The following is a 14,842-nucleotide window of genomic DNA, read 5'->3' on the forward strand; positions in this document are numbered from 1 at the left end:
GAAATGAAATTCTATACAGAATTAAAATAAATAAATTAGAGTTACATATGTAAGCAAGGAGAAAACTCAGAAACGTGTTATGGAATATTATGCAGAGTACATTAAGCAAAAAATACAGGTTATAGAATATTATATAAACTGTTATACCATTCATTTAATGTTTTAAGAACTCCACAGAAAAATAACAAATGTTGTTTATGAATATACATATACAGTGAAAGTATAAAAACACAGGAATGATACAAACCAATTTCAGAATAATTATTGCCTCTGGGAATGGAAGGAGGAAAATGAGATTAGGAAGAGTTATATTAGAGACTTCAACTGTATTATTAATGTTTTATTTTCTTAAACAGATTGGGAGGAAAAATGGCAAATTGTTAGAATTTGTTAAAAGTTGTCATTGGGTACATAGATTAATCTTGTGCGTTATTCTCTATGGTTTTCTCTATGTTAAAAATCGTGAATCATAAAAAGTAAATGAGAAAACTATATTGTGTGAGACAGTTTTTGAAAAGACTAAATTTCAAAGACTTGGTGAAGATATTGCAAAGTAATAAAAGTACAGGGAAGGGGGTTCTATTTACACCCATGAACTGGAAATACAGTAGCTTCATGTAGTGGCAAATGGTAAACCTTTGGAGAAAGACCACCCAGGTTCAAATCCTAACTGGGCTGTTTTTAAACTATGTAACCTTGAGCAATGTGGTTAAATTTTCATGTTTGTAAAGCAAGGATCACAATATTTGCCCTGCAGGGTTGTTATGAGGGTCAAAGTGACATACACATCAAGTCTCTAGCACGGTAGACATTCTATAAACTGTAGGCTCGTGTACATTAGTGCAGATTTTCATTCCCTCCCTTTTTGTCTGAGACCTTCCATGTACCTCCTGCTTTTCCCCCAACTTTAAAGCAGGGAGAAGCGGAACTCTGCTCAAATAAGAATAACACCATAAGCACATGTGACTGTGTCCCTGAAAAAAGTGAAAGGCTACTAACATAATGAATATACCTACAGTAAGTCCCATGCATACGGACGAGTTCCATTTGGAGAGCACGTTCTAAGTCCAATTTGTTCTTAAGTCCAACAAAGTTAGCCTAGGTACCCAACTAACACAATCGGCTATATAGTACTGTACTGTAATATATTTATAATACTTTTCACAAATAATACATAAAAAACAAACAAAAAAAAATAAAACATTTTTAATCTTACAGTACAGTACCTTGAAAAGTACAGTGGTACAGTACAACAGCTAGCATACAAGGGCATGTTCGCATCTTTGAAAGCTAGCAACTTGAAGGTTCATATGTAGAGGACTTACTGTATTTTTGGCAGAATGGAATTTAGTCAAAGCTTTGTTGTGTAATGGGATTAACACTTGCCTAACTGATCTCACACAGTAGCTATGAAAACGAATTGTGATGACTAGGAAAGCCTTCTCTGAATGCTGACAGATTCTTGCCTCTTCTGCAGCAGTCGATTTGTGGGACTTGTTCTCATTTTGACAGGTTTGAAGTGGAAAACACACAGCCATGGGGGCCTCTGAAACCAAGAACTGGAACTGCAGAGACATTAGATGCTTATTATCAGAATGACCTTCACCTAATTCCCAATGAGTGACAACTAGCTGTCAGGACTGAAAATTATCTTTAATGCCATTGTCTCATGTGTTCCCCACAGATATGCAAAAATGAAGTAAGATAATCCTAAGGGATACATTCTACTTATGGGGGTGCTCCAAGGATAGACAAAATTTCCAGAGTTCCTTTCTGTCAGTCAGTCCACACATACATTTATCCACTCAGAAATTCATCCTTCCATCTGACGCACAGACCAACCTGGCACAATGTGAGAGGGACCACACGGGGTGTGAATACCAACAGGTGGGGTCAGTGGGTCCATCTTTCAGTCTGTTCACCACATTCACTAAGGTCACCACTAAGGACCTCTTACTGGCCCAAAACAGCAGACATTTAACTATCCTTTTCAAGTACTATGGACTGCATGTTTGTGTCCTTCCAAAATTCATATTTCGAAGCCCCAATCCCCATTGTGATAATATTAGGAGGTGGGACCTTTGAGAGGTAAATATATCGTGAGGATGGAGCCCTCATGATGGAATTAGTGCCCTTATAAGAAGAGACGTGAGAGAGCTTGCTTCCTCTCTCTCTCTCTGCCGTATGAAGACATAATCAGGAAGAGTGTTCTCACCAGGAACTGAATTGGTTGGCACTTTAATCTTGGACTTCCTAGTCTCCAGAACTGTGAGAAATACATTTCTGTTGTTTAAGCCACCAAGACTATGACATTTTTGTTACAGAAGCTCAAACTGAGTAAGATACCAAATAAGGGATTCTACCCCATGTATGATTTCTCTCACCTGACCATTCCCTCCTTAACCCCCTCTTCTCTCTTGATGTTTGTCCCCTGCCTTGGTTTTCTTTCCACTTCTTGAGTGGTTAATTCTCAGTCTCCATTCCTCCTCCTCCTGCTTCCTAAGTCTTGGTGGGCTCCCAGGAAAATGCCCTCAGGTCCCTAATTTCCTCTCCCAAACTCGGTGGCCCCAAACTGAACCCATAATGTTCCTTTCATACCTTGTCTTCCTGTGGTCACCATCAGTTACTGGTCTGGGACCTCAACTGCTCCCCAACATCAGGGGTCTCTGCAAAGTCAGAGTGATTGGGTGAATCAGAGGTTGCAAATTATGGAGCCTCAGGAATATTTTGTTTGTTTAAACTAAATAGTGTTTACAATAAATGAAAAATCACAAAAATCCAGATTTTCATTTACCCTTTAAACCTGAATTTCCACATGACAACAATAAGTGGGAGCTAATTGGCAGCTGCCCCCTTTATTCTAAGTACACACTGTCCAATATGCTGTGCAGTTTGTCATGGTCCCCACTACTGCCTATTGATCTCCAGCAAGATACCTGACATGTTTTGCTTTTTTAAAATTATTATTACTTGCACAGACCTTGTAGTAAGTTGTGTCATAGATTTGTGTGGAAACATGATGGTGCTTTTGCAGAATTTTTCACTGCATGTGCAAAGAATATAGATACTATTGCAGTAGTATAGGAAATGTGGGATTTACCATTGCTCCAGCTCAACCTCTAAATGAAGGAAAATGAAGCCAGGTTTCCTATGAATGAAGACTTGTTCCTTTTAGTATCTGTGGTAGCTGCTGTCTGCCCTGTTTTTTTTAATTATGTTTTTCATTAAACATGGCAAATAAGCTGTGTGTTAGAGCATACTTAGTCCAAAGACTGTAGTTAAGATCCCACCTGAGCTCAATGAACGAGCCACTCAAGTTTGCTCAGTGATTTCTGCTCTCTTAGTTGGACCCACTTATATGAGTTGCTTGGGTTGTTGCTGAATACAGCTCTCCAGGTCATCTGTTTTGATAAGAGCTGTGTCATTTTTTTACACCACAGGTTTATTCCAGTGGGTGTGGAGTCAAGCGCCCAGGAAGTGGGGCAGTCGCTCACACTGTTTGGAGATTTAGCTCCTTCCTGAGCTGTGCTTTCAGGTAAGAGATTGTGCCAGGCTTTGGAAACACTGGGTTATGGGTTAGTAGCCTCAGCTCCATGTAACAGGGTTTTCCAGGGCCCACACCTGAGCCCGAACAACTGTTTCTTTATAAATGGAACAGAAAATGATGCTTTTGAAAACTCCAAACAATAATTTATTATATTATTAAATCAGGGATAAGTATCATGTAGGAATAGATTATAAACAAAGAAAACTGCTACTAAGTGGTAGATGGTCTGTTTAATCTGTTTCAGTCCCCTGATAACATTTTGCAGGTGTAATCAGGGTTCTGCTCTGCTAAACTGAGCCACAAATCACCTTATCTGCCTGCAGTTTGCTGTTTGTATTTATAATCGTATTATTTCCACATATAAAGATCTTCAGGAACTAATTTTTTCAGGGCCCTCCAGCAGTATATATACTGCTCCCCCATTTCCTGTCATAAAACGGGGGAAACATTTTAAGAATAGGTTTATTTGAGAGGGTGTGCCTATAATAGCTTTTTCTCTTTTTCACTATACTAAGCTATATTATATAAATAAAAATATGGTGTGAGCCAAATACATTCCTATTTCAACAAAATAAAGTTTCTCGGCAGGCATTGAGACTTAAGTATCCTATCAAATGAAATCAACTCCACATTGACTTTCCCTCTCTGAGCCACCATATTTCTGAGATCTTACTACTTTTGGCAACAGAAGAAACTGGTCATTTTTACAGTAATTCAGGTTGAACAGGTTGGGGAGTAAAACCTGGTCTCCTCAAATCAAGTGAAGCCAAAGAATGAAGTGAGTCTCAAATGGCAGCATTTGCTGCTTTAACCTGGGAGTCTTACTTCCCATCATTAAAAGTAGGGTTTGAGAATGTGAAAGCAACTTGGCCATCTGCCTCAATTTCCTTTTTATCTTGGCAGATCTCCTCTGGCTGAGTGTATACAAAGTTGACTCAATTCAAGAAGAAAGCAGGATAAAAAAAGAAGAAAGGGAGAGTAAGTAGATATTGGGGGAAGGGAGTGGGAAAGGAAACCTTTATTGAGGACTGACTATAGCCAGGCATTTTGTATATTTTATCCTATTTAATGTCATAAAACCCTGGTAAGTAGGTATTATGTCCATAATATTGATGAAAGATGTGAGATTTGAAAGACTGGCTAACTACCAAACCTGTATTCTTTCTGTTACTACCTGGAGGATAATAAAAAGTGAGAAGGATTATGACCCATTCACTTAAGGGATATGTTGAGAAGATGGTGCAAAAGAGGTGTGGAGCTCAAAAGGCTAATGTGAGGATGAAAGACTAAGAAGTATCATTTTATTTTAAAGGCTGAGAATCAAATACAGGGAGATTTGGCAAACCTCCTGATGCCTAGGCTTGCTTTTTGATGGTTTGGGAGTGTTTGGAAGAATTTTATGGTTCCTTGACTTAGCCTCAGGTGAATGGTGAGCAATGGAGAACACAGTATGTTCTATCCATTAAGGCGCTCAAGTGGACAGGTGCCAGACATGAGCAAACTTAAGTGTTAAAAGAATGACTCTGATTGCTTTTTGGAGAATAGACAATAAGGACTCAAATATTAAACAAAGCAAACCAACCAGGGGTTAGGGCAGTTGTCTAGGGGAGATAGGATGGTGGCAAGAACCAGAGTGGTAGTGATGGAGAGAGGGAGGAGTGCTTGGATTTACATTATATTTTAAAGGTAGAGCCAATATCATGGCTGATGGATTGGATGTAATGTGTGAGACAAATAGAGACGTTAAGGATAATGCTAAGGTTTATGGTTTTTTTGACCTGAGCTACTGATTGAAACTGTGATGGGGGACTATCTGAGGAGAAACATTTTTAAAAAGGTAGAAGAGGAATTGAGTCCAGTTTAGGGTAGAATAACTTTGATATATCTAGTAGTTATTCAAGTGAAATTATTGGGAAGACAGTTGGATGCACACGTCTGAAGATACTGTATATGAGTTGGATATCAGGGCTGGAGGTATATACAGAAATATATGGCATTTAAATCCATGAGATTGGGTGTGATCACTATGGGCGTGAGTGTAGAGGGGTCAGAGAAGAGGTCTGTGGATCAAGGGCACTCTGGCTTTTGTTGTAAAAATTGCCACTGAGCCATCTTGGAGCTATCCAGAACTTTTCTCTCTTATAAACTCCACATCCAATTCATCAACAAATCCATGTTCTAACCACTGCCACAGCTATCACCCCAATCACAGCTGCCGAGATCACTCCCCTTGACGATTACAGTAGCTTTCTAGCCTTATTATGGCAGCCAGAGCAGACTAATACAGATGGTAGTGACTTTTGTAGTGCCTGATCTCTGGGTGACAGAACCTCTCCCCAACTCTCCCCACTTTGGTTCTCTAGTCCTTTTTAACACTTTTAAGCAATATCTCCTGCATTAAATACCTTTGAGCTGAAAATACCTAAGGTGATTTCCATTTTTTTCTGAATAAATCCTGATGGACACAGTATTTGCTACCAAGGATGATGGCATTCATATTGGATCAAACTGCATCTATTGATATAGATACAATTGCCAGAGATTTTGAAAACTCTGTGTTATCGTGAGCAGCTGGAGTGATTGCTATCAGCTTGCTTGTTTAGTTGACTGAAACCTGGACTCATCAGTGGCCTAATTCAATGAATCTGAGGTGCTATAACTTCTTTGGTGAAACAGAAAGGAAGAAATCCTAAAGCTTAGGGAGAAGAAAGCTGGAATACATTTTTCAGGTGTGAACCTCCTATATTCCACTGTGTCTCGAGGAAGACCCAAAGCATTTAGAAACGCATTGATGAGGGAAACACCATAATTTTGTAAAGCTCTGTACTGTCTGTCTCTTGCTACCTGGGCATGAAAGTGATAGATGCCACTTTACAATACACCCCCAGGGTGGCTGAGACCAAGTGCCAGCACTTAACTGCCTGAGACAACATGGGCCTAGGTCCTGAAATGGTCAGTAGGGATGGGACAGCAATGTGAATGTTGTGACCCATTGTGACAATTTGATCTGTGTCCTTAGGACTGATAGATGGGCATTCAACGAAAGTAATAAATATAATCAGAAACATTTGAGACCTGGACACAGATCTTGTAGAACTGTGTGCTCTCACCCTGATCCCAGACTCAAGCCAGTTCAGTGACTTGTAGCCTCTTGAATGAAGAAGGGACTGAGTCTCCTTGAGGAAGGAGCCCGTGACAGGACCAGAGTTATAGAGTGTAAATATTCCTCCAAGATTTCCCCCAAAGAACCTGCATCCATATAGCATGATGATAGTGAATTGAGGAAAGAAAAATAACAATATCTTTAGGAATTGTAGACAATAATTTGGAATGAATGTTAATCCCTGGGGACCTGAAATGCATCCGTAGTCTGCCAGAGTGGGGGCCTGTGGAGGTTGGGTGATAAGCAGAGTTTTAGTCTAAATTGACCTCACAGTGGGTATAGAAAGTCTGAATTTACCTCAGGTTATTTCCTAAGTTCCCAAATGCATGATTGGAATAGACACACTGGTAAGTGGCAGAATCACCAAGTTCATTCCTTCACTTATGGGCTGAGGGTTATTAAAGTAGGGAGATCCAAGTAGAAGATGCTAGGGCTTCCTCTCCCTACTAATCCCTGGGTGAACTGCAGTTGTTGGTACTACCATTAAAGGCTGGAAAGATTCAGAAATGATGATTCCTTCCATATCCTTACTTAATTTTCCTGTTGGTCTGGCCATAAGGCAGATGCATCTTGGAGAATGACTGTACATTTTTGGAAAGTTAATCAGATATAATTCCAATTGTAGCAGCAATACAGCTGGAGTAGGTGCCATGGAAGACTGAGCCACCCATCATCAAACTGCTTATGTTTTAGAACCATTTCTACTCAGTTACAGCTTGGTGTCATGCATGCCCAATGCTATAAACTGGGATTCAGATAATACCCAGCTCACATGCAAAAGAATGAAATTAGAACACTCCCTAAAACCATACACAAAAATAAACTCAAAATGGATTAAAGACCTAAATGTAAGGCCAGAAACTATAAAACTCTTAGAGGAAACCATAGGCAGAACAGTCTATGACATAAATCACAGCAAGATCCTTTTTGACCCACCTCCTAGAGAAATGGAAATAAGAGCAAAAAATAAACAAATGGGACCTAATGAGACTTAAAAGCTTTTGCACATCAAAGGAAACCATAAACAAGATGAAAAGATAATTCTTCCTGAGAGGTTGAACCAAGATGGTGGAGTAGAAGGATGTGATTTCACTCTCTCTTGTGAGAACACCAGAATCACAACTAGCTGCTGGACAATCATCAACAGGAAGACATTGGAACTCCCCAAAAATATATCCCACATCCAAAGACAAAAGGGAAGCCACAATGAGATGGTAGGAGGGGTGCAACACAGCAAAAACAAATCCCATAACTGCTGGGTGGGTGACTCACAGACTGGAGAACACTTATACCACAGAAATCAACCCATTAGAGTGAAGGTTCTGAGCCCCACATCAGGCTTCCCAACCTGGGGGTCTGGCAACAGGAGAAGGAATTCCTAGAGAATCAGACTTTGAAGGCTAGAATGGTTTGATTGCAGGACTTCAACAGGACTGGGGGAAACGGAGACTCCGCTCCTGGAGGGCACACACAAAGTAGTGTGTGCATCGGGACCCAGGGGAAAGAGCAGTGAACCCAGGGGAGACTGAACCAGACCTACCTGCTAGTGTTGGAGGGTCTCCTGCAGAGGCAGGGGGTGGCTGTGGCTCACCGTGGGGACAAGGGCACTGGCAGCAGAAGTTCTGGGAAGTACTCCTTGGCATGAGCCCTCCCAGAGTCTGCCATTAGCCCCAACAAAGAGCCCAGGTAGGCTCCAGTGTTGGGTTGCCTCAGGCCAAACAACCAACAGGGAGGGAACCCAGCCCCACCCAACAGCAGTCAAGCAGATTAAAGTTTTCCTGAGCTCTGCCCACCAGAGCAACAGTCAGCTCTACCCACCACCAGTCCCACCCATCAGGAAACCTGCACAAGCCGCTTAGATAGCCTCATCCACTAGAGGGCAGACAGAAGAAGCAAGAAGAACTACAAACCTGCAGCCTGTGGAACAAAAACAACACTCACAGAAATATAGACAAGATGAAAAGGCAGAGGGCTACATACCACATGAATGAACAAGATAAAACCCCAGAAAAACAACTAAATGAAGTAGAGATAGGCAACCTTCCAGAAAGGAATTCAGAATAATGATAGTGAAGATGATCCAAGACCTCGGAAAAACAATAGAAGCAAAGATGGAGAAGATGCAAGAAATGTTTAACAAAGACCTAGAAGAATTAAAAAACAAACAAACAGAGATGAACAATAAAATACCTGAAATGAAAACTACACTAGAAGGAATTAATAGCAGAATAACTGAGGTAGAAGAACAGGTAAGTGACCTGGAAGACAGAATGGTGGAATTCACTGCTGCAGAACAGAATAAAGAAAAAAGACTGAAAAGAAATGAAGACAGCCTAAGAGAATTCTGGGACAACATTAAATGCAACAACATTAGCATTATAGGGGAGCCAGAAGGAGAAGAGTGAGTGAAAGGACCTGAGAAAATATTTGAAGAGATTATAGTCGAAAACTTCCCTAACATGGGAAGGGAAATAGGCACCCAAGTACAGGAAGCACAGCGAGTTCCATACAGGATAAACCCGAAGAGAAACACACTGAGACACATAGTAATCAAATTGGCAAAAATTAAAGACAAAGAAAAATTATTGAAAGCAGCAAGGGAAAAATAACAAATAACATACAAGGGAACTCCCATAAGGTTAACAGCTGATTTCTCAGCAGAAACTCTACAAGCCAGAGGGAGTGGCATGATACACTTAAAGTGATGAAAGAGAAGAACCTACAACCAAGATTACTCTACCGGGCAAGCATCTCATTCCGATTCGATGGAGAAATCAAAAGCATTACAGGCAAGCAAAAACTAAGAGAATTCACCACCACCAAACCAGCTCTACAACAAATGGCAAAGGAACTTCTCTAAGTGAGAAACACAAGAGAAGAAAAGGACCTACAAAAACAAACCCTAAACAATGAAGAAAATGGTCATAGGAGCATACATATTGATAATTACCTTAAACGTGAATGGAATAGTGCTCCAACCAAAAGACACAGGCTTGCTGAATGGATACAAAAACAAGACCCATATATAATCTGTCTACAAAAGACCCACTTCAGACCTAGGAACACATACAGACTGAAAGTGAGGGGATGGAAAAAGATATTCCATGCAAATGCAAATCAAAAGAAAGCTGGAGTAGCAATACTCATAACAGATAAAATAGACTTTAAAATAAAGAATGTTACAAGAGACAAGGAAGGACACTACATAATGATCAAGGGGTCAATCCAGGGGGAAGATATAACAATTATAAATATAGATGCACCCAACATAGGAGCACCTCAATGCATAAGGCAACTGCTAACAGCTGTAAAAGAGGAAATCGACAGTAACACAATAATAGTGGAGGACTTTTAACACCTCACTTACACCAATGGACAGATCATCCAAAATGAAAATAAATAAGGAAACAGAAGCTTTAAATGACACAATAGACCAGATAGATTTAATTGATACTTATAGGACATTCTATCCAAAAACAGCAGATTACACTTTCTTCTAACTGCGCCCAGAACATTCTCTAGGATTGATCACATCTTCGGTCACAAAATAGCCTCAGTAAATTTAAGAAAAGTAAAATCATATCAAGCATCTTTTCTGACCACAATGCTATGAGATTAGAAATGAATTACAGGGGAAAAAACGTAAAAAACACAAACACATGGAGGCTAAACACTACGTTACTAAATAATCAAGAGATCACTACAGAAATCAAAGAGGAAATCAAAAAATACCTAGAGACAAATGACAATGAAAGCATGACAATCCAAAACCTATGGGATGCAGCAAAAGCACTTCTAAAGGGAAGTTTATAGCTGTACAAGACTATCTCAAGAAACAAGAAACATCTCAAATAAATAATCTAACCTTACACCTAAAGGAACTAGAGAAAGAAGAACAAACAAAAACCAAAGTTAGCAGAAGGAAAGAAATCATGAAGATCAGAGCAGAAATAAATGATATAGAAACAAAGAAAACAATAGCAAAGATCAATAAAACTAAAAGCTGGTTCTTTGAGAAGATAAACAAAATTGATAAACGATTAGCCAGGCTTATCAAGAAAAAGAGGGAGAGGACTCAAATCAATAAAATTAGAAATGAAAAAGAAGTTACAACAGACACCACAGAAATACAAAGCATCCTAAGAGACTACTACAAGCAATTCTATGCCAATAAATGGTAAACTTGAAAGGAATGGAGAAATTCTGGGCCTCCCTGGTGGCGCAGTTGTTGAGAGTCCACCTGCTGATGCAGGGGACATGGGTTTGTGCCCCGGTCCGGGAATATCCCACATGCCACAGAGTAGCTGGGCCTGTGAGCCATGGCTGCTGAGCCTGTGCATCTGGAGCCTGTGCTCCGCAATATGAGAGGCCACAACAGTGAGAGGCCCGCGTACCGCAAAAAACAAACAAACAAAAAAAAAAACAAAGGAGAAATTCTTAGAAAGGTATAACCTTCCAAGACTGAATCAAGAAGAAATAGGAAAATATGAACAGACCAATCACAAGTAATGAAATTGAAACTGTGATTAAAAATCTTCCAACAAACAAAAGTCCAGGGCCAGATGGCTTCACAGGTAAATTCTATCATACATTTAGAGAAGAGCTAACACCCATCCTTCTCAAACTTTTACAAAAAATTGGGGAGGAAGGAATACTCCCAAACTCATTCTATGAGGCCACCATCACCCTGACACCAAAACCAGACAAAGCTACTATAAAAAAAGAAAATTACAGACCAATATCACTGATGAATATGGATGCAAAAATCCTCAACAAAATACTAGGAAACAGAATCCAACAACACATTAAAAGGATCATACACCATGATCAAGTGGGAATTATCCCAGGGATGCAAGGATTCTTCAATATATACAAATCAATCAATGTGATACACCATATTAACAAATTGAAGAAGAAAACCCATATGATCATCTCAATAGATGCAGAAAAAGCTTTTGACAAAATTCAACACCCATTTATGATAAAAACTCTCCAGGAAGTGGGCAGAGAGGAACCTACCTCAACGTAATAAAGACCATATACGACAAACCCACAGGCAACATCATTCTCAATGGTGAAAAACTGAAAGCATTTCCTCTAAGATCAGGAACAAGACAAGGATGTCCACTCTCACCGCTATTATTCAACATAGTTTTGGAAGTCGTAGCCACGGCAATAAGAGAAGAAAAAGATATAAAAGGAATACAAATTGGAAAAGAAGAAGTAAAACTGTTATTGTTTGCAGATGACATAATACTATGCCTAGAGATTCCTAAAGGTGCCACCAGAAAACTACTAGAGCTAATCAATGAATTTGGTAAAGTTGCAGGATACAAAATTAATGCACAGAAATCTCTTGAATTCCTATACACTAATGATGAAATATCTGAAAGAGAAATTAAGGAAACACTCCCATTTACCATTGCAACAAAAGGAATAGAATACCTAGGAATAAACCTACCTAGGGAGACAAAAGACCTGTATGCAGAAAACCATAAAATACTGATGAAAGTAATTAAATATAATACCAACAGATGGAGAGATATACCATGTTCTTGGATTGGAAGAATCAATATTGTGAAAATGACTATACTACCCAAAGCAATCTACAGATTCAATGCAATCCCTATCAAAATACCAATGGCATTTTTTACAGAACTAGAACAAAAACTCTTAAAATTTGTATGGAGACACAAAACACCCCGAATAGCCAAGACAGTCTTGAGGGAAAAAAACGAAGCTGGAGGAATCAGACTCCCTGACTTCAGACTATACTACGAAGCTACAGTAATCAACACAATATGGTACTGGCACAAAAACAGAAACATAGATCAATGGAACAAGATAGAAAGCCCAGAGATAAACCCACGCACCTATGGTCAACTAATCTATGACAAAGGAGGCAAGAATTTACAATGGAGAAAAGACAGTCTCTTCAATGAGTGGTGCTGGGAAAACTGGACGGCTACATGTAAAAGGGTGAAATTAGAACACTCCCTAACACCATACACAAAAATAAACTCAAAATGGATTAAAGACCTAAATGTAAGACTGGACACTATAAAACTCTTAGAGGAAAACGTAGGAAGAGCACTCTTTGACATAAATCACAGCAAGATCTTTTTTGATCCACCTCCTGGGGTAATGGAAATAAAAACAAAAATAAACACATGCGACCTAATGAAACTTCAAAGCTTTTGCACAGCAAAGGAAGCCATAAAGAAGATGAAAAGACAACCGGCAGAATGGGAGAAAATATTTGCAAACGAATCAACAGACAAAGTATTAATCTCCAAAATATATAAACAGCTCATGCAGCTCAATAGTAAAAAAACAAACAACCCAATCCAAAAATGGGCAGAAGACCTAAATAGACATTTCTCCAAAGAAGATATACAGATTGCCAAGAAGTGTGTGAAAAGCTGCTCAACATCATTAATCAGTAGAGAAATGCAAATGAAAACTACAATGAGATATCACCTCACACTAGTCAGAATTGGCTTCATCAGAAAATCTACAAACAACAAATGCTGGAGTGGGTGTGGAGAAAAGGGAACCCTCTTGCACTGGTGGTGGGAATGTAAACTGATACAGGCACTATGGAGAACAGTATGGAGGTTCCTAAAAACAGTAAAAATAGAACTACCATATGACCCAGAAATCCCACTTCTGGGCATATATCCTGAGAAAACCATAATTCAAAAAGAATCATGCACCACAGTGTTCATTGCTGCTCTATTTACAATAGCCAGGACATGGAAGCAACCTAAGTGTTCATTAACAGATGGATGGATAAAGAAGATGTGGCACATATATACAATGGAATATTACTCACCATAAAAAGAAACAAAATTGAGTTATTTGTAGTGAGGTGAATGGACCTAGAGACCGTCATACAGAGTGAAGTATGTCAGAAAGAGAAAAACCAATACTGTATACTAACACACACACACACACACACACACACACACACACACACACACATATATGGAATCTAAAAAAAAAAATGGTTTGAAGAACCTAGGGGCAGGACAGGAATAAAGATGGAGACATAGAAAATGGACTTGAGGACACAGGGAGGGGGAAGGGTAAGCTGGGACGTAGTGAGAGCGTGGCATGGACATATATACACTACTAAATGTAAAATAGCTAGTGGGAAGCAGCCACATAGCACAGGGCGATCAGCTTGTTGCTTTGTGTCCACCTAGAGGGGTTGGATAGGGAGGGTGGGAGGGAGAGGAAAGAGGGAGGAGCTATGGGGATGTATGTATATATATAGCTGATTCACTTTGTTATGCAGCAGAAACAAACACACCATTGTAAAGCAATTATACTCCAATAAAGATGTTAAAAAAAATAAAAAGATAATACCCAGCTCATAATGAATAGCCATGATGGAATTGTACCTTGAGCTCCATGGTGAGGCATTCAGTCTCAACTAGGGCTCAGTAGTAAGCCAGAAGCTGTTTCTCAAAGGCGAATAGACATTTGAAGAGGAGGACATGGCTTTGCTTCAAAACCTTAGGGTTCTGTACCTCTACTGGGGCTGGACAGAAGTTCCATTCAATATCCTTACCTGCTGCAGACACTGTGATCATTGCAGGATCTTCTGGGTTACCAGGCCCAAGTGGCCAAGCAACTTTCATTAATCGGACTAATTGCAGAGGCTTCTCTTGCTCTTGGCTGAATTTGAATGAGGCAACCTTGTGGGTTTCTCAATGAGTCACAGTAACTAATGCAATTAAATGTGGCATATGTGTAGCATGACCTTCCATTCCAATCTGCCCAGGCTAGTCCCAGTTGATTCTAAAAGATAAAATCTCAACCACCACAGCGTCTTTAATGTTTTATTCTCTTGGATGCTTTTACTTTTATATAGATCTTCACCATTTTACTCTGCTGGTAAAATACTTTGACTCTTTTATAGAGCTTCAGTACTTTACTCCCTTGGACAAATGTCATAGACCTTTATAGATGTTTATTATTTATTGGGCAAATACATGTCTTCTTTTGAATGTTTGCTATCAGCACCCATTTCAAATAGCTTATTTGGAAATTATCTAATTTATGATGGCAAAATCTAATCCCACCCTCCTGCTGAGGTCTTATCTCCCCTTTCTGGGGCCTCCTCC

At 39.5% G+C, this 14,842-nt stretch overlaps 1 long non-coding RNA gene across 1 annotated transcript; it reads right to left on the reverse strand.

Moving 5' to 3' along the window:
• Positions 1-1,377: 1,377 nt before the first annotated feature.
• On the reverse strand, positions 1,378-14,387 carry LOC132435474 (uncharacterized). The gene is made up of 3 exons (XR_009521551.1): positions 14,287-14,387; positions 2,599-2,666; positions 1,378-1,565 (listed from the first exon to the last, which is right to left on the reverse strand). It is a non-coding gene; the product is annotated as an uncharacterized lncRNA (long non-coding RNA).
• Between the last annotated feature and the right edge of the window lie 455 nt (positions 14,388-14,842).

This window comes from Delphinus delphis, chromosome 12 (assembly GCF_949987515.2).
Source record: "Delphinus delphis chromosome 12, mDelDel1.2, whole genome shotgun sequence".
NCBI lineage: Eukaryota > Metazoa > Chordata > Mammalia > Artiodactyla > Delphinidae > Delphinus > Delphinus delphis.